This window comes from Neovison vison, chromosome 9, assembly GCF_020171115.1.
Source record: "Neovison vison isolate M4711 chromosome 9, ASM_NN_V1, whole genome shotgun sequence".
Classification (NCBI taxonomy): Eukaryota; Metazoa; Chordata; class Mammalia; order Carnivora; family Mustelidae; genus Neogale; species Neogale vison.
Genome location: NC_058099.1, coordinates 54,734,564 through 54,760,031, shown reverse-complemented (window position 1 = coordinate 54,760,031; position 25,468 = coordinate 54,734,564). Strand labels below are relative to the sequence as shown.

The following is a 25,468-nucleotide window of genomic DNA, read 5'->3' as shown; positions in this document are numbered from 1 at the left end:
CTTCATCATTTTTTTTTTAGCAAAGGTTTAGGAAGAGGAGTGGTTAAGAGTCAAGCTCCCCCACAAACTAACTTTGCCTCAAGCGGTAACTTCCCTGCAAAAAGGAATCCATGACATCCCCTAACCCCAGCTGCTCTTTACCTAAATAAATAAAAACCATAATTCTCAAAGCTACTCAGGTAACAGGGCAGCAAGAAGTCACTAGAACTCACTGCAGAATACCCTAAAATTTGGCTATCTATATTAAATTTAATTAAACATGTAATTTTTGCCAATCAGAAAACCCACTTAATCCTAGATTCTGACAAAGAAAAATACCAAAAGGTTAAGAAATCTTTTTGAGAGTGAAACTTGTAAATGAGAAAATCCAATACATTAACTTAACTTGTCTACCTATTGGGGAAAAGTCAGCCAGTTCAGGGACACCAGAAACAGAGAGTGAAAGACAATGCAATTAAACAAAGCACCCATCACAGGAGGGGGCATTTAACCAATACTTTAAAAAAAAAAAAAAAGTTATTTATTTGAGAGAGAGAGAAAAGGGGAGGAAGAGAGAGAGCGCACACAAGTACGCAGAGGCGCAGGGAGAGGGGAAGAGATGCAAGCTCCCTCTGAGCAGAGGGTCTAACCCCAGGCTGGATTCCACCACCCTGGGATCAAAACCAGGCACCCTAAGCAATACTTTCAAAGCGTGCTCTAGGTTTGCAAGTTTTTCTGTAAAGAGTAAGAGAGTAACATTCCATACTTTGATGCTATACATTCATGTCTCAACCATGCAACCACTCAACTCTTCCACTGCTATTGTGGAAGCAAACAAAGACAGTAAGAATCCGCCGTACACAATAGGAATGAGTGTGGCTGTGTGCCAATAAAACTTTACTTATGCACACAGATTTGATTTTTATATAACTTTCACATGCCATGGTATATTCTTTTGACCTTTTCACCATATAAAAATGCACAAACCACTTCTAACTCCTACAGTTTAAGGGAAAAACAGGCTGCTTCTGGCCAATTTGGCCAATGGCCTTCAAGTTCAGAGACCTCCGCTTTCAAAGACCTTAAATGAACTGAGCAAGGATAGAGTCCCATCTAGATAGATCCGCCCACTTATAAAATAACTCATTAGCTAGTAAGAAATCTGGGCATCCCGGACAAGATTATCTCCACCACCCTCTAAACCTTCTCATCCCCTCCTTCAGGCAAGGGCACTGGTGCACCCATCCAGAGCTTTACATTGTATAAGAAGCTCAGACCTAGGAAACTGAAGTTTTGTTGTTGTTGTTGTTGTTGTTATTTTCTTTTTACCTAAATTCTACCAGGCGCTAAAGTGTATATTAGATACGGTTGATTGAACCCTTTAAAAAAGTTCATTGTAATCACATATACCCAAAGTCAGCATATAAAAACCCCCAAGCCGCAAACATCACCTCCTTAGTTTTTCAGTCGTGTTGTTGTTGGTTTGTTTTTTTTTTTTTTTTAATTCTGTTAAATGAGGAATGTCTTCAGAAATACAAAAGGGATGTTTACACTACAGCTGTCCACCAAAGCTGGGCGACAGCGTCTAGACACTTTTCAGATTCTTCCCCTCCGGACATCAAACGAACACGGTGAGTATTCTTTCTAGGCTGAAGTCATGGTCCTTTTATCTGATGCTACCTAAGAAACACTAGCTGCCCCCCGCACCCGCACCTGCCCCCGCCCCCTCCCCACACGCAGCGCCCACGCTCGGGTTCTTCGCCAGCTGAGCAAGCTCTGCAAGCCCCACCCGCGGATACCGATGGAGACGTCCCGCCGCCCCCGACTCGGCCCCGGCCACTGCGCAGCGGCGTCCACCCGTCCCCCCACCCCCCACCCCCGGCTGTCGCCCGGCTCCTCCTACGTTAGGCAGTCCCAGCTTGAATTTCCATGTGATCTGCGGTAAAGAACAGCCCGGCCTTTGTGCCTCTGCAAAGAACGCAAGCAAAAATTTACACCATCACCACCCCCGACACACACACACAACTCCCAAGACACAAAGCGTCTCCCGAACAGCGCTTCCCAAGGAACATCCGGCATCCTCCGGCTGCGAATCGCAGACAAAGACGCCCCATTGGCGCGGGGTAGTTGAAGAGGGTGGCTCGAGCCCACTGCTCCCACCACGGGGGACAGCGGATGAAAGGGCACAAGCGCCGCAGGGGATGGGGGGCGGGTACCAATTAGCGGCGCGCTGGGGGTCCGGCTGACGAGGCTAGAGACGCCAGTCGGGGAAGCTTTCTTCCCCGACCTATGCGCCCGGCACCGCGTAACCGTGGAGGGGGCGTCCGGCCCGGGGCGCGGCCACACCAGCGGCGAGCAACAGGCTCCTGAGTCCCGGAGCGCCTGGCCGTGCGCCAGGCCCGCGGTTCCTCTCCCCAGGACCATCCCAAGGCCCCTCCGGGTTAAGAGAAAGAAAAAAAAAAAACAACTTTTAAACCCTTTAGAGTAAGCAAGGGCAAAGGGGCGGGGGGTGGGGGGGGTCGAAAGGACTGGGACTAGCGCTCGGGGGCCATGCAAGTAGCATGGAAACTTCCAGATTCCATCCTTTCAAAGAGCCGGAGGAGCAGCGGCTTCCCGGTACCGCCCGGCCGCGCGGGGTGGGGCGAACGCACCCCGCCCGCCCGCCTGCCCCGCGCGCCGAGCCCCCAGCGTCCGCGCACCTTCCCGGCCGGCGCGCGCTCAGAGCGCGGGGGCGCGCTCCGGCCTCCAGGGCCCGGGCCCCGGCGCCGCTTACCCGGCTAGCGGCGGCCGCCCCGGGCGGGAGCGCAGAGGGGGAGGAGGGCTGGGGAGCCGGGGTCGCCGGGGACTCGGGAGCCTCGCCTCGCTCCCGCTCGCCCTCTTCTCTGCTGAAGTAACGGCCCGGCGAGGAGCTTCGGGATAAACGCACACACTCACGCACGACCGAGAAACTTAATCCCGCCCGGCCGGCGGCGGCCAGACGCCAGCCTCGCGCTCCGCCGCGCCCCCTCCCCCCGCGCGCGCCGCACTTGCGCCGACCGGGGCTTCCAACGAGGAGGTGGCGGCGGCGGGGCCGGGGCTGCCGGGGCTGCGTGACGCCTGCGGCCGGCGGGGCGGCGGGCGCGCCTCGGCCAATCAGGGGGCGCGGCCCAGCCGGCGGGTCTTGGGTTTTAAACTAGCTCGGCGGTCGCTGGGCCTAGGGTGCGGGCCTTGGGTCCTGTGAGGTAGCCTGGGGGAATACAGGGCGCCCCGTTAAATGGGAAAGTCCAATAACAAGGAATAATTATCTTGGCCAACTATGGCCCGTGCAGCTTGGGACATACTTATGCTGAAGAATTGTTCATTGTTTATCTGAAATTCGAATTTAACCTGGGCGTGGGGGCTGTATTTTTTCTAAATCTGACCACCTGTGGGAATTGGTAGCCTCTATTTCTAGTTTTGAGGACTTTTTTTTTTTTTTTTCCATTATGTGGACTGCCTTGTAGATACCTTCTGTACTGGTAGCTTATTTAAGTGGGTGATGAGAAACATCAACTTTAATGAGGGGGCATGGGGAGTGGGGCCTTAGTAATCTCACATTCTAAGTAACTTTTAGAACATTAGTGTGCTTAGACATAGCCGATTAGAAGACAACAATAAACATGAAAGAAGGGTTAAAAATTGCATAGTGCCAGAGAAGTATATTCATTTCTGTTCTGTGCCATTTAAAATTGTGTTTCTGATACCCTCAGTTCCTGAGTCCCAGAAATCTTTTTCTACGGAAGAAAATAGCTTCCTCTTGCAATACATACATCTAATATTAGAGTATATACATCAAAGGATACTCGGAAGTCCAACTTAAAATATTTAAAAGAATTTCTTTTATTATCGTGAATTAAAAGTTCTGATTTCTTTGGCAGACTTGTAAAATTTTTTGTCTACTAAAAAAAAGTGTATTTCTCCAATATTCAACAAATATTTCGGGGAAATACAGTGTTTTAAAATATACAAGGCTCCAGAGGGAAACTAATTCGAGCTGTTAAATGGACATTTTCAGAAAGCTTCAAAATAGATCAGTTGCCTGCAAATGACTGGGAGTGAATGAGCTAAAGTGCCCTGGTTGGAGAGAGTGTCCTCCGCCCAAGACCCATTGTGCTTTCTCAAACACAGGCATCCGTGTAATTTTGCCTACTGGGGAAATAAAAGCACTGACTAGATTTCTTTAGCATCTGGGGATATTCATCTCCTCTGGGTCTTTTGAAAATGAAAGTGAAGTTAGGATGAGGGGAAAACTCATCCCTTTTATCTTCAACTCATCTCTGTCTTGTGTAACCTTTCAATCAGCACTCTCAGATCTCCCATTAAGAGAGAGACAGATAGAGGAAGGCAGGGAGGCAATAACATTACTCCCCAGTCCATCTCTCCCCAGTTACATTTTCTCCTCTTTCCTTCTTAGTTAAATTTCTTGACATCGGCCACTTGTATCCGGTTTCCTGCCCCTGTCCTTGCACTGAAAGGCTTTTGCTAGGCACCAATGATCTCCTCCTTAACTAAATCCAGGGGATATGTTTCTCTCCATATATTCTCTGTCCTCTCCAGATGCATTCATACTATTGAACACTCTATTGAAGTGTCGCCCTCCCACACCCCATAATTCCATAAATTCACTCTCTCAATTTTGCTCCTTCCTCTTAGGGAGCGGCCAGTGTGTGGGTTCTGAAACTTAAAACAAATTGGGGCTCTGCTTTAAGAAAAGAAAAAGATATTTCTTTTGAAAACTTTTTGTAAATATGTGACCATATAAACACATTGCTACGGCTCCTCCCAGGCAAGAGAAAGACCGAGAGTCTTTTTTTTTTTTTTTTAAAGTTGTATTTATTTAAGTAATCGCTACACCCCACCTGGGGCTCAAACTCACAGCCCTGAGATCAAGAGCCCCAGGCTTTCCAACTGAGCCAGCCCCAGACAAATACCCTGAATCTTAAGGTTCACTAGCTTCAAGGCAGATCTGCCTCTGACATCAGGCCTCTCTTCAATCTCCTTTGCCAACTGTCCTCCTCTCATCTTTAAATGCTAGAGTTCCTCGAGTAAGGTCCATGGCAGGGCCGTTCACTGAGACACAGAACTGTGAACGATGAGCACTGCTGAGCAGAAATATCATGGTTCCATTATGGATAATTTTTTTTCCAATTTATTTATTTTCAGAAAAACAGTATTCATTATTTTTTCACCACACCCAGTGCTCCATGCAAGCTGTGCCCTCTATAATACCCACCACCTGGTACCCCAACCTCCCACCCCCCCCCCCGCCACTTCAAACCCCTCAGATTGTTTTTCAGAGTCCATAGTCTCTCATGGTTCATCTCCCCTTCCAATTCCATTATGGATAATTTAGGTTTGAGTCAGGCAAGCAAGGAAGTCAAATAAGCACTCAGATATATAGAGAAATCTAGGTTGAAGATAGAATTGATGTGATTTCAGCCAAAAATTCTTGAGACATCACTGGTGCAAAATGGTGGCTTATTAAAGCATGGGGACTGGGGGCGCCTGGGTTGCTCAGTGGGTTAAGCCGCTGCCTTCGGCTCAGGTCATGATCTCAGGGTCCTGGGATCAAGTCCCGCATGGGGCTCTCTGCTCAGCGGGGAGCCTGCTTCCCTCTCTCTCTCTCTGCTTGCCTCTCCATCTACTTGTGATTTCTCTCTGTCAAATAAATAAATAAAATCTTTAAAAAAAAAAAAAAAAAGCACGGGGACTGGACCTGTGGGCAGAAGGACCTGCTGCTCTGGGGTTGTGAAGGGGTGGCTGATTATATATGATGGGGTTGGAGGAGTAAGGAAAAAGGAGGTTTCAAAAGAACTTTCTTTCTTTCTTTTTTAAATATTTTATTTCTTTGAAGAGAGATTGAGATCACAAGTAGGCAGAGCAGTAGGCAGAGAGAGAGGGGGAAGCAGACTCCCTACTGAGCAGAGAGCCCAGTGCAGGGCTGGATCCCAGGACCCTGACACCATGACCAGAGCTGAAGGCAGAGGCTTAACCCACTGAGCCACCCAGGTGCCCCTCAAAAGAATTTTCATATGCTAAAGATACTTGCTAGATACCACAGGCCTTGCCATTGTCAAGTTAAGTTTGTGTTTCCCCTCTAGTAAGGCATTAACATTAAGATGGTTGGGAGATTCCTTGAAGAATGTCACACGTGTCCCACCCAGGAGTGGGGGTGGGGAAGGTTGCTGGGTGTCTGCTTATGCTTTGTCTTCAGCCAGCCTTCTGCTCCCCCATCAGAATTTTAGGAATCTTTGCCCAATCCATGATTAGCAGGAGGGGAAAATCAACTTACATAAGCAGGCCAGTAACTGAGATTACTCCGTGATTCCCACAAATTAGTATAAAAACATTATGCTACATTCTCATTTTATCTTATGCTATGGCTTCACAGTATTTATCCTACCTTATAATTAGATATTTAGTTTTATAATGACTTATGCAGTGGCTCTCTGCCCCTCTTAGACCACAAACTCCAGGAGAGCAGGGACCAAAACAGTCTCATCCTCAGGGCCTAGCAAAAGTTTTTGTAACTAGTTAAATGGGATAAATATATGACTGCAAGAAGGAACAGTTCACCAATAGAACATTTGTGTTCTTGCCATAGACTCATCTCAAAGCATCCCATTTTGAGAAGATTCTCTTGCTGCTTAGAAATTCCAAAGGATTCCTCTTTGAATAGCAAAGCATTTCCTTTTGTCATCTTCCAAATCTGGTCATTCTCAATTGCAAAGGAAGTGCATGCATGAAATGCTAGCTGGTAGGAAAACACAGAACAATCCATAAGTAGGTACTACAGGTGTTCTGAGGGTCTTAAAAGGTAAAATGACGTCTGTTCCATTGAATTACAGGGGAAAAGCCCTTAAGACTGAATGAGAGGAAAGGCTAAGGAATTTAAGTCTCTGATTTAATAGAATATATAAATGAGATTAAAACAAAGAATTCTACCTTTTTTAAAAAGAAGTGGCGGGGGGGTGGGAGGTTGGGGTACCAGGTGGTGGGTATTATAGAGGGCACAGCTTGCATGGAGCACTGGGTGTGGTGAAAAAATAATGAATACTGTTTTTCTGAAAATAAATAAATTGGGAAAAAAAAAAAAAAAAGACAGTATTGCTCTGATCTCATTGAGCAAACCAAATGCTACATGCCCACTTTATTTTTTTTAAGATTTTATTTATTTGTTTATTTGACAAAGAGAAAGAGCACAAGCCAGGGGAGCAGCAGGCAAAGGGAGAAGCAGGCTCCCCGCTGAGCAGGGAGCGCAAGGCTCTGCTCCATGCAGAGATCCAGGCAGGGCTTTATGTGGTGCTTATCCCAGGACCCTGGAATCGTGACCTGAGCCAAGGCAGAGGCTTAACTAACTGAGCCACCCAGGTGCCCCCTACATGGCAACTTTACACAGTAGTGTATCAATAGACAAAAAGCCATCTTGTTTAGATTAATTCTTTCACAAAATTATCTAGCACTTGGGGATGATTTCACCTGGGTGCTTCCCCTTTTGAAGTTAACCCTTATAGATTATTGCTCTATTCTCTTCCTCATGTTCTAAACCAGAGGGCCCAAGCTTTTCTAGAAGTAACGAGACAGTATGGTGTATTCCTCTGGTTTTTAAAAAAAAAAAAGAAAAGAAAAGAAAGAAAAATCCAAGAGGTTTAAGTAAAATCTTACAAAGAAAGCTAAAATGGAAAGATAAAATAGAGCTGATCTTTTCTGTGGGATGGGTTGAAACTCACTCCAAAATCACAGATTAAGAATTCTTTCTAGTTCATGTTGGTCATGGTCTCTGGGATCTGAAGATGAAGGAATTAGCAACATTGTGTGTACTCCAGCCGTATCTTCAGTGAGGCATTCTCTACAGAAATTTGTTTTTCTCAACATGTTCAGATCATGTTTGTAAGGAAAAAGATTTGGGGGACTTCCAGGATTGGTTTAAACTATTTTGTGTTATAATTCAACAAGTACAAACATAAATACATAATATTATTTTCCATTTGTTGTTCCTCTGTAACTCTAAAACTGGTGAAAGGCCCAAGTTCTCTGCTCAAAACCTTTAATGTCTGCTAGAAAGATCGTGGAAATTCAGTTTTTGATCCACGAGGATACAGAGGCAGGACTCTTAGTTGCCTTTGAAGCACACAATCTCTGTTCTACCTTCCTAACAGTGGAGAGCCTAGGTGTGGAAGAGAGGCAGTCCCATACTAGTAGGTGCACCAGCAAGGCTCCAGGGTCAAAGCTTCATATAAACCGAATCCTTTCCCAAGGACTAAGTGATGCTGGGGGAATTCTAATTGTGGGACAATGGACTATTTCCAGACCTTATGTAGATCTGACTCTTGTTAATGTTTCATTTAAGTGCCATGTAGGTAGCATGCTTGCCTCTTCCCCTGCCTAAGGGTTATCAGCTATATAACAAATACCCATTTCTAATTTATTGCAGTTTGCAGAACGATTTTTACCCTCTGTCTACTGGCTGGCCGATTTTATAGTTTCAACTGGCCTCTAGTTTCTCCGATAAAAAAGAATACTTTTTTTTTTTTTCCAGTCTGTTTAATGTTAGAAAAAATAGACCATTTTAAACAATCTTTTAACTTTTTTTTACCACTGAAAACAGACAAGATTGAAAGAAGAGAATATGAAGAAGTAAAGAATGTTAGGATAATGAATATATATGTGTCTAGGAGGGAAAGCCATTAGGAGGAGGGAATGGCTAAGAAAGAATCCCAGGCATGAGAAAAACGCAAAATTATGTCTATTTTGAGAACATGTAGAATAATCTGTCTCTCTTCATGTAACAACTGTTTATAGAAGAATGAGGCAGTGAAACCTACAATGTGTTCAATTGGATCTCATCTCTCTAAGGAAAAAGGAAGGTCATTGGGAGGTCATGTCCATCTGACCTTGAGTTAATTTGCTTTTATACCCCCAGAATTCTGGTGCACTGAGGAAACCCTGGGTAAAAACTTAGGGACTAAGTTATTTTTTGGGTGGAATCCATCCAAACCCTGTTCTAGAATCTCTGACTCAAGTTCATGTAAGCTAGAATAACATTTTGGAATCTCTTTCCTACAAAATATGACATGTAAGTCAGTTGTCCAAATAAAGTTCAAGAAAAATAACCAATTAACAATAATGAGAAAATTTCTTCAAGGTGTCTCTATGTTCTATAAGAATAGAGAAAAGAAACTGAGTTTTTGAGATGACCATTGTGTTGTTGGATCACATTTTACCTGAAGCCCACCCATCTCTTGAATTTCCAGTTAGATGAGCTAATAAATTGCCTTTAGTTCTTAAAGTAATTTGAATTAGGTTTTCTGCTATTTGCAACTAAATCATTTAAACTGATGAAATAGACATATTCAGCCATTCACGGTGAGCTAGGCAGGTACTTTCAGGTGTCAAGGAACACAATGAAATTACCTCACTTGGAGGGAGTTTGTTAAAGAATAGCTAGGATTATTGGGAAGACGAGAGTCTCCATAGATGAGACCGATGGAAAAGTGTGACATCTCTCTGGGTATACCACAAGCACACACAGAGAGAAACGGAAGGTCAATTCAGAGGATGCAGATCTCAAGACCAGGTTTCTTAAAGATTTTGCACTTTTATCATAATGATCATTCAGCAAAGCTGTTTCTATTGTTTCAAAATGTTTCTATTTACCTTGTTTTCCTTCTGTCTCTAACAATAATTGTTTAAATTGGTTCCTAGAGAATCTGGTGATCCTTCATATTCTGGTTTATTTAATAAATGAGGCAGTGAACAGCTCTGTGTTCTATACACAGAGGAAGGTTGATTAATTTACGGGCTTCATTTTTAAGGGAGCAGCATTATATTCAGGAGCCCCTAAATTCCAGAAAAAGAAGTCTTTGCTCAGAACCATTTAATGTATTTAAAGAGGGTATTTTTAGGGTGTTTGAGAAATAGAGTCCTAGTCACCAGGAGTTCTTTATGGAAATTGCCTGTGTATATGCATGTGTGTGTGTGTGTGTGTGTGTGTCTGCCTGTCTGTCTGTGTATATGTGTGTGTATGGTAGTGGTCATGGTGGTGATGTCAGGTTGTTTTATTCCCCGTGTTTTGTACCTGAAATTTTGTTTTAACTTTTCCTTATACCTGATATTTCAAAGTACCCAGCTTCCCTTTAGTTTTAGTAAATGGTTTAGTCCCCTCCATTGTTGTAATATTTTAGGCCCTAAGGCAGTGCTTCTTGGACTATCTGTGAAGAGTCAGGTTTTTTGGTTTTTGCTTTTAATTTCCAAAGTATCACCGATCAAGGCACTTAAAATTAATTACTAATGATTATATGCCTGAATGTTGGGTCAGTGTTATTGTAATAAAGATTTTTTTAAAAAATATTTAATTTCTTTGTGGACCAGGCTGTCCACAAGGCAATTCTCCAGGACCTTGTTATTCCAACTATGGTCAATAAACTAGAGACATCTTCATCACTTTGGAGCTGGTGAGAAATGCAGAATCTCAGGCATCATTCCAGACTACTAAATCAGAATCTTTATTTTAACTTGGTGTCGAGGTGATTTATATACACATTGAAGATCTTAGGGAATTTCTAGTCTTTCATCTGTTTTTTTTTGTCTTCCAGGAATGTTCTGCTATATCTTTACCTAAAAAGCCTTTCTCCCCTCTTTCTTCTTTTTTTAGTGCTTTAGACTGCTGGCATCTTTCCTCACTCATGTCACTGATCAAATGTCCACCGCTGGAGAAGGCTTTTCAGGCTCTCCAGAATGATTCTTGACCCCTTCATTCCACCCCCGGCCCCTGACATGCTCAGCCCAGCTAGAATGTAAGTTTAATAAAAGCAGAGATCTGTCTCATTCCCTGTCCTTTATCCAGGACTAGCTCAGTGTCTGTTTGTGGGTACAACCACGTGCTGCCTACACTTTATGACTCTGCTTACTTCTGGCTCCTGTGACCTCACGTCTTGTGTTTATCACTTTCTCTGTATGTCCTTCTGAATTTGTAGCAGAGAGTCCAACCCAAACTGGCTTGTAAAATAAAAAGGATGCTGACTTATATAACTAGAAAGTTCCAGAGTAAACGCAGTGGTCAGGCACAGTTCCCTTACAGCTCTGGCCCTTTCTCTCCGATTCTTTCAGCTTTTCATCCAGTCTGGTGGCTGGATGTCGACCACAGTCCCAGCTCCCGCGTTCCCATGGAGGCTCCCCAGAGACCGTGCACTACAGCTGCTCTCCTTCACAGTAAAAAAAGATGCCCCCCACACCTCCAGCAAAATTCCTCCAACATTCCTTAGACTGAATTGGATCACATGTCCCTTCTAAATATGTATACACATATCGAGTGGCGTAATTACTAATGATGAAATGGATAGATCTTATGGGCACCTTTCATCAAGTTTTGACGACTATATGCATCCTTATAGACACTAACCAAACCAAGGTGTGGAATATTTCCATCCCCTGGAAAGTTGCTTTGTGTCCTTTCCAGCCAATCAGATGAGTTATCTGTCCCTTGCTGAGCCATCGTGGAGTTGGAAGCCAAAAGAACAACCAGGGACACTGAACCGTCTTTCTGTAAAATGTTGACATTTTATTCATCATGCACATTAACTCTTAAGAAAATATTGCATTAAAATATGATTTATGCTAATTACTAGCTGTTGTTGTTTGATATTCTCTGTCTTAATAACCAAGTGCCACACTCACCTTACTTGCATCTCCCTAGATGCTGCCCTGCAATTAAAGGACCTCTGCTTCTATCTCTTTGTCTCTGTCTCTTTCTTAATATGATATCTGCATGTGATCTCTCCACATGATGGTTTCAATATGGCTGACCTTTTCACATGGTAGCCAGAGGCTTCCAGAGTAGGTGCCGAAGAGAAGCCAGCTCCCAGAGTAGATGCCCAAGAGAAGCCAGAGTAGGTACCCTAGGGAAACTGTGTTTCTTACCTGATTTATCCTTGAGAGTCACCTAGGGCAACTTCTGCCATATTTCATTCACTGTAGCAGTCACAAGGAGAGGAGGCATAGACTCTCTCTCTTGGTAGGAACGTCTAAGAATTTGCATAAGGGTATTCTGGGTGGCTCCCAGTTGACTGAGCGGCTGGCTCTTGATTTTGGCTCAGATCATAATCTCAGGATCATAGGATCAAGCCCCACCATGGGCTCTGCTTACGGATCCTCTGTCTCCTCTCCCTTTGTCCCTCCCCAGCTTGTGCTCTCTCTCTCTCTCTCTCAAATAAATAAATCTTTAAAAAAAAAATCTGTGGATATATTTTTAAGCCACCATGGATCCCACTGCTTTTATAGCCATTTTTTGGACAATAGTGAATAGCCCTTATTCTTTTAGTATTAAAAACTCTTATTCCATCAGCAGGGAGCCTGCTTTCTCCTCTCTTTCTGCCTGCCTTTCTAAAGCCTACTTGTGATCTCTGTCTGTCAAATAAATAAATAAAATCTTTAAAAATAAATAAATAAATAAATAAATAAAATAAAAACTCTTATTCCAATGAAATTTTTAAAAATTCATCTTCCTTTCAATTTCAAGTGTCTCCTCTTTGCCCCCAAGTTTAATTGGATATTGTTGGTTTCATTCACTCTCTCCTCTCCATTCACTCACTTACTGCTATTTTTGGCCCATCTAAGCTTAGAACAAGAAGTTGCGGATAAGATGAAAAGGAACAAAATCATCCTTTTACTTGGCTGAATGTTGAAAAGATTCAGGTGTTTTGTTGTTTTTGTTTTTGTTTTTGTTTTGTTTTGTTTTTTTAATCTTCAGGGACAGATTACCAAAAGCCAACTCCCTCTTTTAGGGGGTGATTTAGTGAATTATTTCACTAAATAATTAGGGGAGGGAGGTGACCCCTCCCCCACTCTGGCTCCTTGGTCCTCTGTCCATTATGGGGATGATGTACATTCTTGTGACCTTGTAATACTCTCCTTCAGCTCCTGCTTTCCTGATACACCCTCACACAGCCTCTTTCTGCTATGGTCCACTTATCCAATCAGGCAGTTCTTTTAAGGTATTTTTTTTTTTTCAAAATGGCACCAGATTCACTACATCCAAGTTGTCTTTATGGGTTTCAGAGAAACTTAGCAACTCAGCTGCTCCAACTCTGCATATTGGTCTTGGCCTTGCCATCAAGGCAATTCTAGATAGCCTTTTATTTCCAGACTTTTCTAGGGAAGTGTTCTCTATGTTCCCCAACCTACAGATGAGCCAGAACAAGTTTCTCTTATGATGTTCTTACCATGGTCTTTTTTTTTTTTTTTTAGTTTAATAAACATTTATTCCTTTAGTTAAACAACCTCTACACACAATACATATATATGGTTTAGAATCTCTTTTTGAGTGGAAAAGGAATTTAGATCTCAAGAGGTTTTGAGCCTTTTTCTAAAAATCATTTAACTAAGCTTAAGGCCCCCCCAAAATATGTAAAAACTGGCTCAAGAACACCAGCAATTTGATTTTGAAATCAAACCATGGATTAAGTTAGCGAACTTAAAATTGGGGCAATTCCTCTCCCATAGTTCCTACACACCCAAATTCACCCTAGAAAACAAAACCCTCATCTACTGGAAGACAAAATGGATGCAGAATAGTGGTATACTTAACATCAAAGTGGGCCCAATTGATGGACTGGCAAAGATTTTGAGGTGTCTGAGTTAAGGATGAGAAAAGTGACTGGGGATAACACATGTAAGGATTATATTGAAAACTATAGACTTGTAATGACACCAACTACATGACTTTTCTCAGTAGCCTCTGGGAATGTTTAAGTGGGTTGACCCAAGATGACTTAGGACTTGGAATGAGCAATGAGGTACTTTTAAAGTCAACCCATTTTTTTTTCCTGAGGTGGCTAGTGGATTCATAATGGTCACAAAGACCATGGATAAAGTATTTAAGTTTCTAATCAAAGCCAACTTTAATTTTTCATCCTCACACTTGAAAGGTTATCTGAGGGCCACCAGTTTCCCAATTCTAGCACTAATTACTAGCTTATGTATCTTAGTCTTCTCATTTACCTAATGTTCAATTTCCATCAGTTTTCATAGAGACCATTAAATAACCACCTTACAGGAAATTCAGGATTCTACAGATCCTGTGGAGTTGTGGGATACAACCAGGAGACTCCACATTTTATGTTAATTTCAACAGTACTGTGGAGACCAAGGCAATTTTGCTTTGATTAGGCAGGATGTATTTTCCTTTTTAAGAGAACCCTCCTGTAACAGGTAGTTTTATTCAATTCTCTTAAAAAATTGGTGGGATTCTTTTTAAGTATTCTTTCCAAAGCAACAGTTACAAGTTGGAATATTGGATTCGATATAAAAATGTGGTTCCTGGTTAATGCAGTTTACGTATGATCATGATTAAACATTAGGATAGTCTTCACATTTCCAAGCAAGATCCAGTTTAAAAATCTTCTTCTTTCCAAACCCCTAATAACAGCCATTTGAGAATAAACCAGAGCATTACATCACTCCAATAAGCTGTAGGTTTCATTACATGCACCAACAAATCTACATGGCTAGCTTATGCATTCCACTTTTACAGAATTTATTTTATACCTATTATACCAAACAGTTTTTAAACACAGACATATAAACTCCCTAATAAGATAAAGCAAAGACAAAAGTATTTATCTTATTAGAAACAAGATACACCATCACTTACAGTCTTCAAACATTATTGCACTTTAACTTTCATAATTTGACAATGCATTCATGGAACAATCTGCAGACAACTAAATTTAACAGACAAATTAAAGAACACTTTAAAGCAGACATGACTGTCCTAAATTGTTTATTAGGTAAGAATTTTACAAACATTACTTTGATTAGCGGTAACAGTAGAGCTGGAGAGTATTGCGTCTTCTCCACGCTGCTGGGTGAGAACCACCAACAGTGTGGTAGAACTCGTGATCCTTTCCAAGGCCATGGCTCTTTCAGCCTGCAGTCGTCAGCCCTAGCATCTCCCTGCGCTTGTGGACTGGTCTGGTGATCCACTGGCTGTCAGGATTTCTTCTGATAGCTTTATGGAATGGATCAATGAGGATAACCTCAAAGAGTTTGTATGCGGAATCTTCACCAACCCAGTAAGAATTCAAGACTCTTAGAGCTCCACAGTGACGTCCAGCTCGCTCTCTCCAAAGACTGAACGCTTCGTGCAAACTTTAGCTGATTAACACCATGATGGACAGGCTTTCCGTAGGTAGCACCCTTAGGAACTGGGCATTTGCGGCCACCATGACGCCCATGAATCCGATATATGACATAACCTTGCCTGGCCTTGTAGCCCAGCCTGCGCGCTTTATCCGGTGGGTTGGGTGGGGAGCCTTGTGGAGCGCAGAGAGCTGGCAGTAGTGCCAGCAGGGCACGTAGAGAAGAAAGCACATTATCTTGGACTGCTTCTTCCTCCATAGTTCATGGATGTACCTGGAAGTGCCGATCTTGGCCTACCTTTGAGCTGATGGCTGCCACCTGACAGAAAGGTCTTACCATGCTCTATTTTAATAGCTGCACCAGGTAAGACCCGAGTTTTACAGCTCAGCAGGCAACCAGGCCGGGTGATGAAATACTTCCTATCAGTCAAATCAGACTTGGTGAGTAATTCTCTTGAAGTTCCCTTGAAGAAGCAAGATTCTGCCACTATGAGGGGCAGTAGAAAAACAGTACGCTCTCCCAACTGTACAGCTGTCTCCAAAGGAAGCCTCACTCTGAAGACAATGTTTGAAATTCTACTCTATTTTAATGTAGCCTGAAAGGGTGCCAGGATCCATGTTGTGTTTCTGAGTAAGCTCATGGGCATGTGTCTGTTTCTCTGTTTAGAATATGTGGAGCAAATATCCCTGAGATTTAGGACTTCATCGAAGCTTCAAGACAACAAGAAATGCCCCAACTGGTATCACTAACATTCTGTTAATTTTTTTTAACTTTTGTGTTTATTTGTTTGTTTTGTTTTGTTTTAAAGTTAGCTCTGCATCCAATGTGGGGCTTAAACTCAGACTCTGAGATCGAGAGTCACATGCTCTACTTGACTGAGGACTGAGCCAGCCAGGCAGCCCAACACTTCTGGATTGTATGTTAAAGTAACATATAATAGTGCCTGTTCCTGGATCATGTCCCATCTGTCTCATTTCTTGCATTAATATCACATTGTTTTAATTGTTATTGCTTTGTAATAGGTTGTAATAACTGGTGGCCCCTTAATACTTTTTTCTCAAAGTTCTCATAGCTTTTCTTAACTAATAGAAAAATAATTATATACTTCAATTTATGGAAATTAAGAACATTAGAAAATCCAAAGTTAATCCAAATGGAATTTGTAGTGTATTTTTTCTACAGTTATTTGTATTTTTTTTAACAGGTAGCAACATTTGCAGATTTATGGACTCTGTATTTTAGAGGCAAATACATCAGTAATAACAGTGGTGGCATTGAGATGTGTTTCTTTCCATGACATTCCATGCAATCAGTTAGCCAGAGACCACCTATCAACCTACTTTATGATGAGATGTTAAGTGAGTGATCAAGTTATATAAAGTGTAGGATGCAAATTATCCATGGGCTAAATATTTCACCTTTGAAAGGTCTTATCTTTTTGCAAGAGAATTACATATTTAATGAACACAGAGATTATATCTTCTTTTAAAAATGCATGAAATTAACAAACATGGTGTATTCCTGGTAACCTTAGTTAAGTAACCTGATTGCAAAATTGAAAAGAGGAAGCTGGGAGGCGTCTCGGTGGCTCAGCTGGTTAAGTATTTACCTTAAGCTCAGGTCTTGATACCAGAGTCCCAGGATCAAGCCTGGCTTTGGGCGCCCTGCTCAGCGGGGAATATGTTTCTCCTTCCGTCTCACTTGTGCACACACCTATGCTCTCACCCCCTTCTTCCTCTACCCAAACCCAAATAAATAAGTAAAATCTTAAAAAAGAAAAAGAAAAAGGAGAAGGTGAAAAATTTGATAAGAGCGCACTAACACATCAGCAATACACTTTCAGAGGAATATTTTGAGTTTTTGTTTTGGAGGTCTCTGCCTCATCACAGTAGTATCTGAATTTTGGCTCTTTATCTCTGTGATACACTCCATGGTCGTTATGAACTAGTTCAATTTATTGAGAAGCTCTAGTATACTCAAAAAGTATGGGTTTGTTTATATGACAGCAGTTCAATTTTGAGACTTTTCTCTTTTATTGTGTTGCAATTATATTCCAGGTTGCATAAATGATAATATGTGAAGACTGAGTTACATGAATAATATTTAGTATAATATTTATTATATATAGTGTAAGATAAAATTTATCCAAAGTTAAAGTTCTGAGGCAAGGAGGGGAAGCAGTGCGCCCCATAAAGAGCTGACTACAGAGACGGGGGTGGTATGTGCATCAGAACTGCTCAGGAACCCCATGACATATCTCCTAATACCTACACACGCTATTTAAAAGGACCCTCCTACCAACACTTTCCTACACCACCAGTGTTGCAGCCGACGCCACGATCAAACCAGCCTCACCATCAACTCTGCTACCCCACACCTCTATCATTAACCCTAGCTCCACTCTCATAACCACAAACATCCGCATGCCCTCCTGGTTTGGAGAGTGACCATGTGTCTGGACAGAAACTGAATGGCATCCTGTGCACACACACGCACAATGTGGACTGGGCTTATGCACCGCAAAAATCAAATCCTGGAATATTTCCTTTCCCCTCTGTGAAAACAAAGAATCTAATGAAACTGGCTAGAATTTATTTTTGCTGAGCTTCTCCAACCTGTTTTTTGTTTTGTTTTGTTTTGTTTTTACTTTCTTTTCTAGATATCTTCTTGCTTTTTGACCCATTTTGATGTAGTGTTTCTCTTCCAGGTCCAGCGTCTCTGCAGAGTGATATGTGATCATAGAGAACTCCCAACTCTGACCCGCCCACCAAAATTACACTTTTGGAATTATTGTACTGCCGTTTTTATCCAACTGCCTTCTGCACTACATGGCCTGATTTGACCTCATTCAGATCCAACAAAAATTCACAGAGAATGTCTTCTTCCTGAAGTTTTCTCTTCTCTTCAATTTCATGTAATTCTTCTTTCTTGATCGTTTCAATTTTTTTCTATTAAAAAAAGTTGAAAAATTTTAATTATTCTCCACCACTACTGTTTTTCTTTCTAGAGATCAGTGTCTCCAAAACCTTTTGATCAAAACAAGCCATTTCCATATCAAAGTGACTATACTTCAAAATTTTGGCTTTTTGGCAATAGCTCCTTATTAAAGTAAATTTTAAATTTATACATTTTGTCATCACTTGGATTCCCTGGGAAGTGTGAAGTTATTGGGAAATACCCCAGAGAACAACTCTTAGGTAAGGGGATCATAAAAGTAGTAGGACCAGGAAAAGGGAGGTGTCGAAAGTTACAGCCTCACCACAAAGCCCCCAGCAGATCCTATGGGTATTCCGGAACTGAGATGTTCCTTAGAGTTGTTCCACCTTAAAGAACATGGTCTGGCCTTTTTTAAGACTATGAAATTTGCCTAACTTATTAAACATCTTTCCCAAATACTGTTTCAACAACATCGTCCTTACCTAGATCTTTGTAGACTTTGCTTAAACAATTTGTTTTTACAGATATTTTTCTAATTCTATAATTGCTTTTCATATAATATCTAATTATGTTGAGGGAGTTTTGCCCACCTCTCCTTTTCTCCACATACAAGGCTGCAGTATTAAAAAAAAAAAATGCAGTGCTGATTACAGCAAGATCAGGGTGCAGTCAGCACATCAAAGTATTCTCAAGTGAAAGGAGACAAAGGCATGACTGACTCAAGCCTAGGAAAGCAAGTACAAAGGTCAGGTCTAAAGGCAGAAACAGGGTAACTAACCAACAGGAAAGGTAGTTAGGTATCTGGATCAGGACAGAAACTGGATCAGGGAAGAAACTGGAGCAGTGCAAGACTAGGTCAAAAACAAAGCCGTTGCTACAAACAGCACCCGATGACCACTGCTTGCCTGTCAGTCGTTTGGTCCTGAGTATGTAGTGAATGAAGTTGTCAGTATGGCTTAAAAGGACACAAAGAAGGAGACATCTTAATATCTGGGTTTATTTCAAGAGAAATGAATCATGAAGAAATAGAAAATCTGGACAGACTAGTTACTAGTAACAAGGTTACACTAGTAATTAAAAATCTCCCAACAAACAAAAGTCCAGGACCAGATAGCTTCACTGGTGAATTCTACCAAACATTTAAAGAATTAATACCTATCCTTCTCAAACTCTTCCAAAAAATAGAAGAGGGGACACTTCCAAACATTTTAGGAGGCCAGCATTACTCTGATACCAAAACCAGACAAGGACACCACAAGAAAAGTAAATTACAGGCCAATATCCCTGATGCATACAGATGCAAAAATCCTCACAAAATGCAAATGAAAATTATCAAACCAGATTCAACAGTACATTAAACGGATCACATACCTTGACCAAGTGGGATTTAGTCTAAGGATGCAAGGATGGTTCAACATATGCAAATCAGTCAATGGATATTTATCACATTATATATAGAGTAATAAATTAAATATATAAAATATATGTTTTATATATATTATCACATTATATTAGTCAATGGATATACCACATTAACAAAATAAAGGATAAAAATCATATCATCATTTCGATAAATACAGAAAAAAGCATTTGACAAAATTCAACATCTATTTATGTTAAAAACTCTCCAGAAAGTGGGTATAGAGAGAATATACCTCAACAAATAAAGACCATAACAAGCCAAGAGCTAATATTATAATCAATGGTGAAAAGCTGAACTGAAATAAAAAATAAGACAAGGATGCCCACTTCTACCATTTTTATTCAATGTAGTCTAGCCAGATCAATTAGGCAAGAAAAAGAAATTAAAGCCATCCAAATCAAAAAGGAAGAAGTAAAACTCACTATTTGCAGGTGACATGATATTATATATAAAAAGACCTAAAAAGACTCCAACAATAAAACAAAACTAAACAAAACTGTAAGAGCTAATAAGTCAATTCAGGAAAGTTGGAGAATACAAAATTCATGTAGAAAAATCAGTTGTAGTTTTATATATCAATAAAGTACAGAAAGAGAAATTAAGAAAACAATCTATTTGCAATTTCATAAAAAAATAAAATACTTGGTAATAAGTTTACCATGAAGATGAAAGGCTAAAAACTATAAAACATTGATGAAAAAGGAGAAGATACAAATAAATGGAAAGATATTTCATGCTCATGAATTAGAAGAATCAATATTGTTAAGATGTCCATACTACCCCAAACAATCTACGTACTCACAATTTCTATGAAATATTCGCTATTTCTATCAAGAGATTATGCTGAGTGAAATCAGTCAAGCAGAGAGAGTCAATTATCATATGGTTTCACTCATTTGTGGAGCATAACCAATAGCATGGAGGACAAGGGGCGTTAGAGAGGAGTAGGGAATTTGGGTAAATTGGAAGGGGAGGTGAACCATGAGAGATTATGGACTCTGAAAAACAGTCTGAGGGGTTTGAAGTGGCGGGGGGGTGGGAGGTTGGGGTACCAGGTGGTGGGTATTATAGAGGGCACAGCTTGCATGGAGCACTGGGTGTGGTGAAAAAATAATGAATACTGTTTTTCTGAAAATAAATAAATTGGGAAAAAAAATTCCAATGATATTTTTCACAGAAATAGAACACACAATCTTAAAATTTGTATGGAACCACAGAAGATGCATTTTTTACCTATCTTGGAAAGCAACATTTTTCAGGCTTTCTGACCAACTGGCTTCCAGCTCAATTCCACAAAAGGACAGAAAAAAAAGGGAGAAATCTGTTTTTAACCACTTTGCTTTGGGCACGCCATAGCAATGCCTTGTTCCTCGGAGATTTCTGCTCCCTCTGGATTGATTCATAAACCTCCATTCATACAGGTCTTGAGTTCTGGTAAATTTGCATTATCCCTTTGTTCCTTAATTCTTTACTGAGGGCACTGTAAGCTTCCTACTGTAGCTAGTATCTGGGAGGTCTCACCATTCCCTCTTGGGTTTTTCTCTCTTTCCAATACATTTGTAGGTCATTTCTCATGCTAAGTTCCTTTTATTAAACTAACTGGCATAAGCGATATTTTCCTGCCTGAACCTTAATACACCCACTAATTTTTATATCCCCTTGAACAAAATGAGGATTGCACTGACTTCTAAGGTCCTTTCAGCTCTTTTATTGAGGATTATGTCCTACTACACTTTCCCTGTAATCTTGCACATCTTTTCATTCATTCATTCATTCATTCATTCATTCAGCTAATATTTATTGTGCTATTGCCAAGTGCTAGGCGCTGGTCTAGGTGCCGAGAATACATACAAGAGTAAAAAAAAAATTAAAGTCTTGATATCATAGAGCTTGCATCCTACTGTGAGATAGGAGAAGAAATTGTCCCTCTTTGATGAGGACTGAAAAGGTTTCCAGATGTAGGATTTTAACCCTAAAATTGGAAAAATCCCAGGCATTTTGATACATGACCATTGTTCTATGAGATAGATAAAGAAACATATAAGTATTTTTAAAAATCTCAGGTAGTCATAAATGAAATGAGGAAAAATAAAGCAGGACAGGAAGAAAGGAATGACAGATGTTTATGAGTTCTCTGTTTGATGGTGTGGTCTAGAAGACATTTGGGATGAAATAACATTGATCAGAGACATGAATAACTTAAGGAAACAAATATTACAGATACCCAGGTTGAGAGACTAGCCAAAGGAAAGGCCCTAAAACTGAAACATATTTGACAAATGCATCAGTCATGGTTCCAGTAGGAAACAGAGGGCATAGATAAATAAACAATGGTCAGTCAGTAGGAATGCCTTGAAGGTTAGAGAAACTAAGTCAGTGAGACTGGGTACATGAAAAGATGCCATTCCGATTTCTCCAAGATGCTAAGCTCTGCTCTGCTCACCTCAAAGACATAATCCTAACAATCCCCTTCCACAAAATAAATGAAAAATAAATGCATGAAAAACTTCTTATTCCAAACCGAAGAACTCATGAATTTTGGGGGAAGGAGTATCTTCTACATATTTACCTTAAGTATGCAAGTTCCATTTGCAACCTAGCCAGAACACTAGATTAGAATAAAATACCTTCCTTTAATACCTTAGAATATATTGGGTTATTTAAAGCTTCATTAAAATAAAATTTACATATATAATAGAAATGTCACAAAATGCGGTAAGATTATGTGACAGAGATTACTCATTTTATGTACAATTTTATTCTTCCTTTCCTCCTTAGTGAAGGAATCCTGAATCTTTTCAGGGTGGTAATGTATGTTGGGAGAGGCATGGACCCTGAGCATGCCTGCATTTTCTTGTTGGGTATGCCAAGGACACAAGGTCCTGACTACTCTTGACGCAGACCATTATCCAAGGTTGTTTTGCCACAAGTAAGACCAAGAGTAGGTTTGCTTACTACTTGCTATAAAATGTTGTGTTTCCCCAGACTCAGTGCTCTTCTTCTGTAACGCAACTCATTGCATGTACAGGCTGTCATCCAAGCACATGGCATCATTCCCATGGGACCAAGGGGCCAAGATAATCTATACAAATATGCTCTGTAATGATTAATAAAGACTCAAGAGTCTCCTGAATTCTGTCAGCATCCATAAAATAGTAACAGGATAATGTAATATCTTGTAAATTAGATAAAGTCAAATTCCAGATTTGACTTGTGGAAAAGTATTTTGCAGATAGATATGACCAGGTATTTGAATTCTGGCAAAGAATCTGTAAGTGGAAATTACTGGGAAGAATTTGTGCAAAGTTTCCCTAAAGAGAGATAGAAGCAAGAGTGTTCTTTCGTTGTTGTTGTTTTGTTGTTGTTCTTTATCTCCTCTTCCTTTCTATTGTTGGAATAAAGTAAGATGAGTGGATATCTAGCAGCCATGCTGGGTCATGCAGTGACCTTGAGTATAGAAGCCTATACCAAGGATGACAGAGCAGAGAGAGAGAAGAATCCCAGTTCCCTGTTGACCTTTGTGGAATTTTCATACTGATTTTTGCCTACTTGTCTAGATGATTGTATTTGGTGAGAGAATAAACTGTTACATCTTTATTATAGTACTTGGGGGTCCCCTACTTTCAAAATTATTAAGTAGTTTTTATATATTATAAACACCTAGTAAATGAGATACCAGTGGTTTTAAGTATCTCAAAAGCATAAGAAATTTCTGAGAGGCGTGTCATAGATCTATCTGAGAAAAAAAAAAAAAGATCAGTAGAATTAGGAGTCAGAGAGTCTGTTGGGCAGGGCGCTGGGTCCCTCCTCCATCATTTTAACTAGAGAAGACTTATTTTTAATCTGTTTTGTATCATTTGGTCTTCTGAGTAAGTTTTTATTTGAAGAAAGACTCCACCTCTGTAAAAAAGTTTAGAAACTACTGTGGTAGTGAAAGTTTATAAAACAACATCCATGTAATTATGTGAACTTGAAATTAGAAAACTTTATCTTAAGTTTACTATTTGGAATTCATTTGATATTTTATAATTGTATTTGTAAGAATAGAAAATTAGTTTTAGTTGTGATGGAATGTGTTTTGGCAATCCTAGTGCATGGATTTCCATTTGTAAGTAATTTTAAAAGGTTATATTCTTCCCTGAGCACACATTTTCAAGTACCTATTATTACTATTCTACTTTATGCATTAGTGTCTTGGGGATGAATATGGCCCTTAATGTAGAACCTGGGATTACAATGTTATCATTTTTGAATTTTTTTTAACAACTGCTAAGAGGGCTCTGCAATTACAACACATTAAATACTTCTACTATTGCTCAAAATAATCTTATAACAACTGCTTCAGCTTTTACCATAGGAAACACAGGAAAACTTTGATAAAATACATAGCAGCCTAAACAAACAAAAGAATTTTCAGATGCTAGCTAAGTGAAACAAAATATGGTTTTGTTCTATTTTATTTAAAAATAGTCATATACTTATTTACTTTGAATTCAGTTCTAATATGATTGAGAAATGGGAAGCAATGACACAACATACTAGTTAGTTTTGAGTTGAAAGCACCAAAATGTCTTTTGAGTAGTAAATGTTTTTCTTTTTAAAAATATTTATTTATTTATTTATTGAGTAGTAATGTTTTTCAAAATTACAATGAATTTTTTAAAAGTTGACCTAATAAAATCCTTCAGAAACAATAATGCTATTTCTTAGCTAAGGAGATATCAGAAAGGATGTTTTTATGAACCATTTACAATGGCCCCATTTCCTTCCAGTAAAGGAAGATTTTGTACCACAAGGATCCAGAATCAGCAACTGATTAAGGCTGAATAGGACACTAAGCAGAGGTCTATCCAAAATGTTTAACAACTGGTATGGCCTGGGCCCTGGGAAGCAAGGGGGAAGAGACTCCCCTTCTTTATTGGAGAAGTTTGAAAGTCACATGACATAAGTCATGTGATACAGAGTGATGTTCGTGACAATCTTTTTTTTTTTTTTTTTAAGATTTTACTTATTTATTTGACAGAGAGAGAAAGATCACAAGTAGGCAGAGCAGCAGGCAGTTATGTGTGTGTGTAGGGGGGAAGCTCCCGGCTGAGCAGAGAGCCCGATGCAGGGCTCCATCTCAGGACCCTGAGATCATGACCTGAGCTGAAGGCAGAGGCTTAACCCTCTGAGCCACCTAGGCGCCCCTGTTTGTGACAATCTTGAGAAACAATCAGCTGCAATTTTCTTCTTATCTCTGGGTGGCTTGTATCAGAGAGTTAGAAGCCTTTCACAGGGAGATTAGGAGGAAAAAGCAAATATTTTTTTCTTTTGTGGAAATATTAGGTACTCCTAAGTTTCCACGTAAGCTATAGTAAGCTGCTCTGGAAAGTTCTAAGTACTCCCCAGACATAGTCCCTAGAGTCAGTAAAAATCAATGGACCACAGCAGAATCTGTGACTGAATTCTGGTATCTTAGATTAGGTGTTAGAAATGGAGGCATGGAGGAACCCTTCTCATGTGAACCCTGTGACTCATCTGCCATCTCTCTGCTGTCAGCTACAGGAGGTTCTACTATCTTTCTAATGAAAACACTCCAGTTATAGAACATATCATCATCGGTAAAGACTTGTAACTACAAAATGAATCTAATCAGATCAATCTTTCCCTTACTTGTAAACAAATATAGTTAGTAACTATTATGGAAGAAAAGATTCCATTTATAAAATTAATAGAATAAAAAAAACTTAAAATAAACTTCTCAAAACATAAAACACACATTAAAGAGACTATGTTACTCGATGTATACAGAAAAGACTCAAGTAAATGGAGAATTATGCTTTGTATGTTGGACAAGAAGACTGAGAAGAATGTCAGTTCTCTTACATTAATCCAGAATTTAAATGTAATTCTAATAAAGATATGCATAGAAATTTTTAGGGGGGAAATGACCCAATAATTCAAATGCATTTGTAGAAGGACAAACGTATG

The 25,468-nt window shown here is 40.3% G+C and overlaps 1 protein-coding gene and 1 pseudogene across 4 annotated transcripts in view; both read right to left on the bottom strand.

Moving 5' to 3' along the window:
• Nucleotides 1–2,939, bottom strand: part of MPDZ (multiple PDZ domain crumbs cell polarity complex component) — a 154,379-nt gene extending 151,440 nt beyond the window's left edge. For 2 of the 4 annotated variants that reach the window (XM_044265648.1, XM_044265650.1), the window contains exon 1: nucleotides 2,753–2,939. The gene's annotated coding sequence lies outside the window, so the exon portion shown is untranslated. The remainder of the gene's footprint in view (nucleotides 1–2,752) is intronic. The other 2 variants (XM_044265652.1, XM_044265653.1) reach the window with 1 other exon arrangement.
• An 11,820-nt stretch (nucleotides 2,940–14,759) lies between these two features.
• Nucleotides 14,760–17,560, bottom strand: LOC122916743 (annotated as a pseudogene).
• Nucleotides 17,561–25,468: the final 7,908 nt, after the last annotated feature.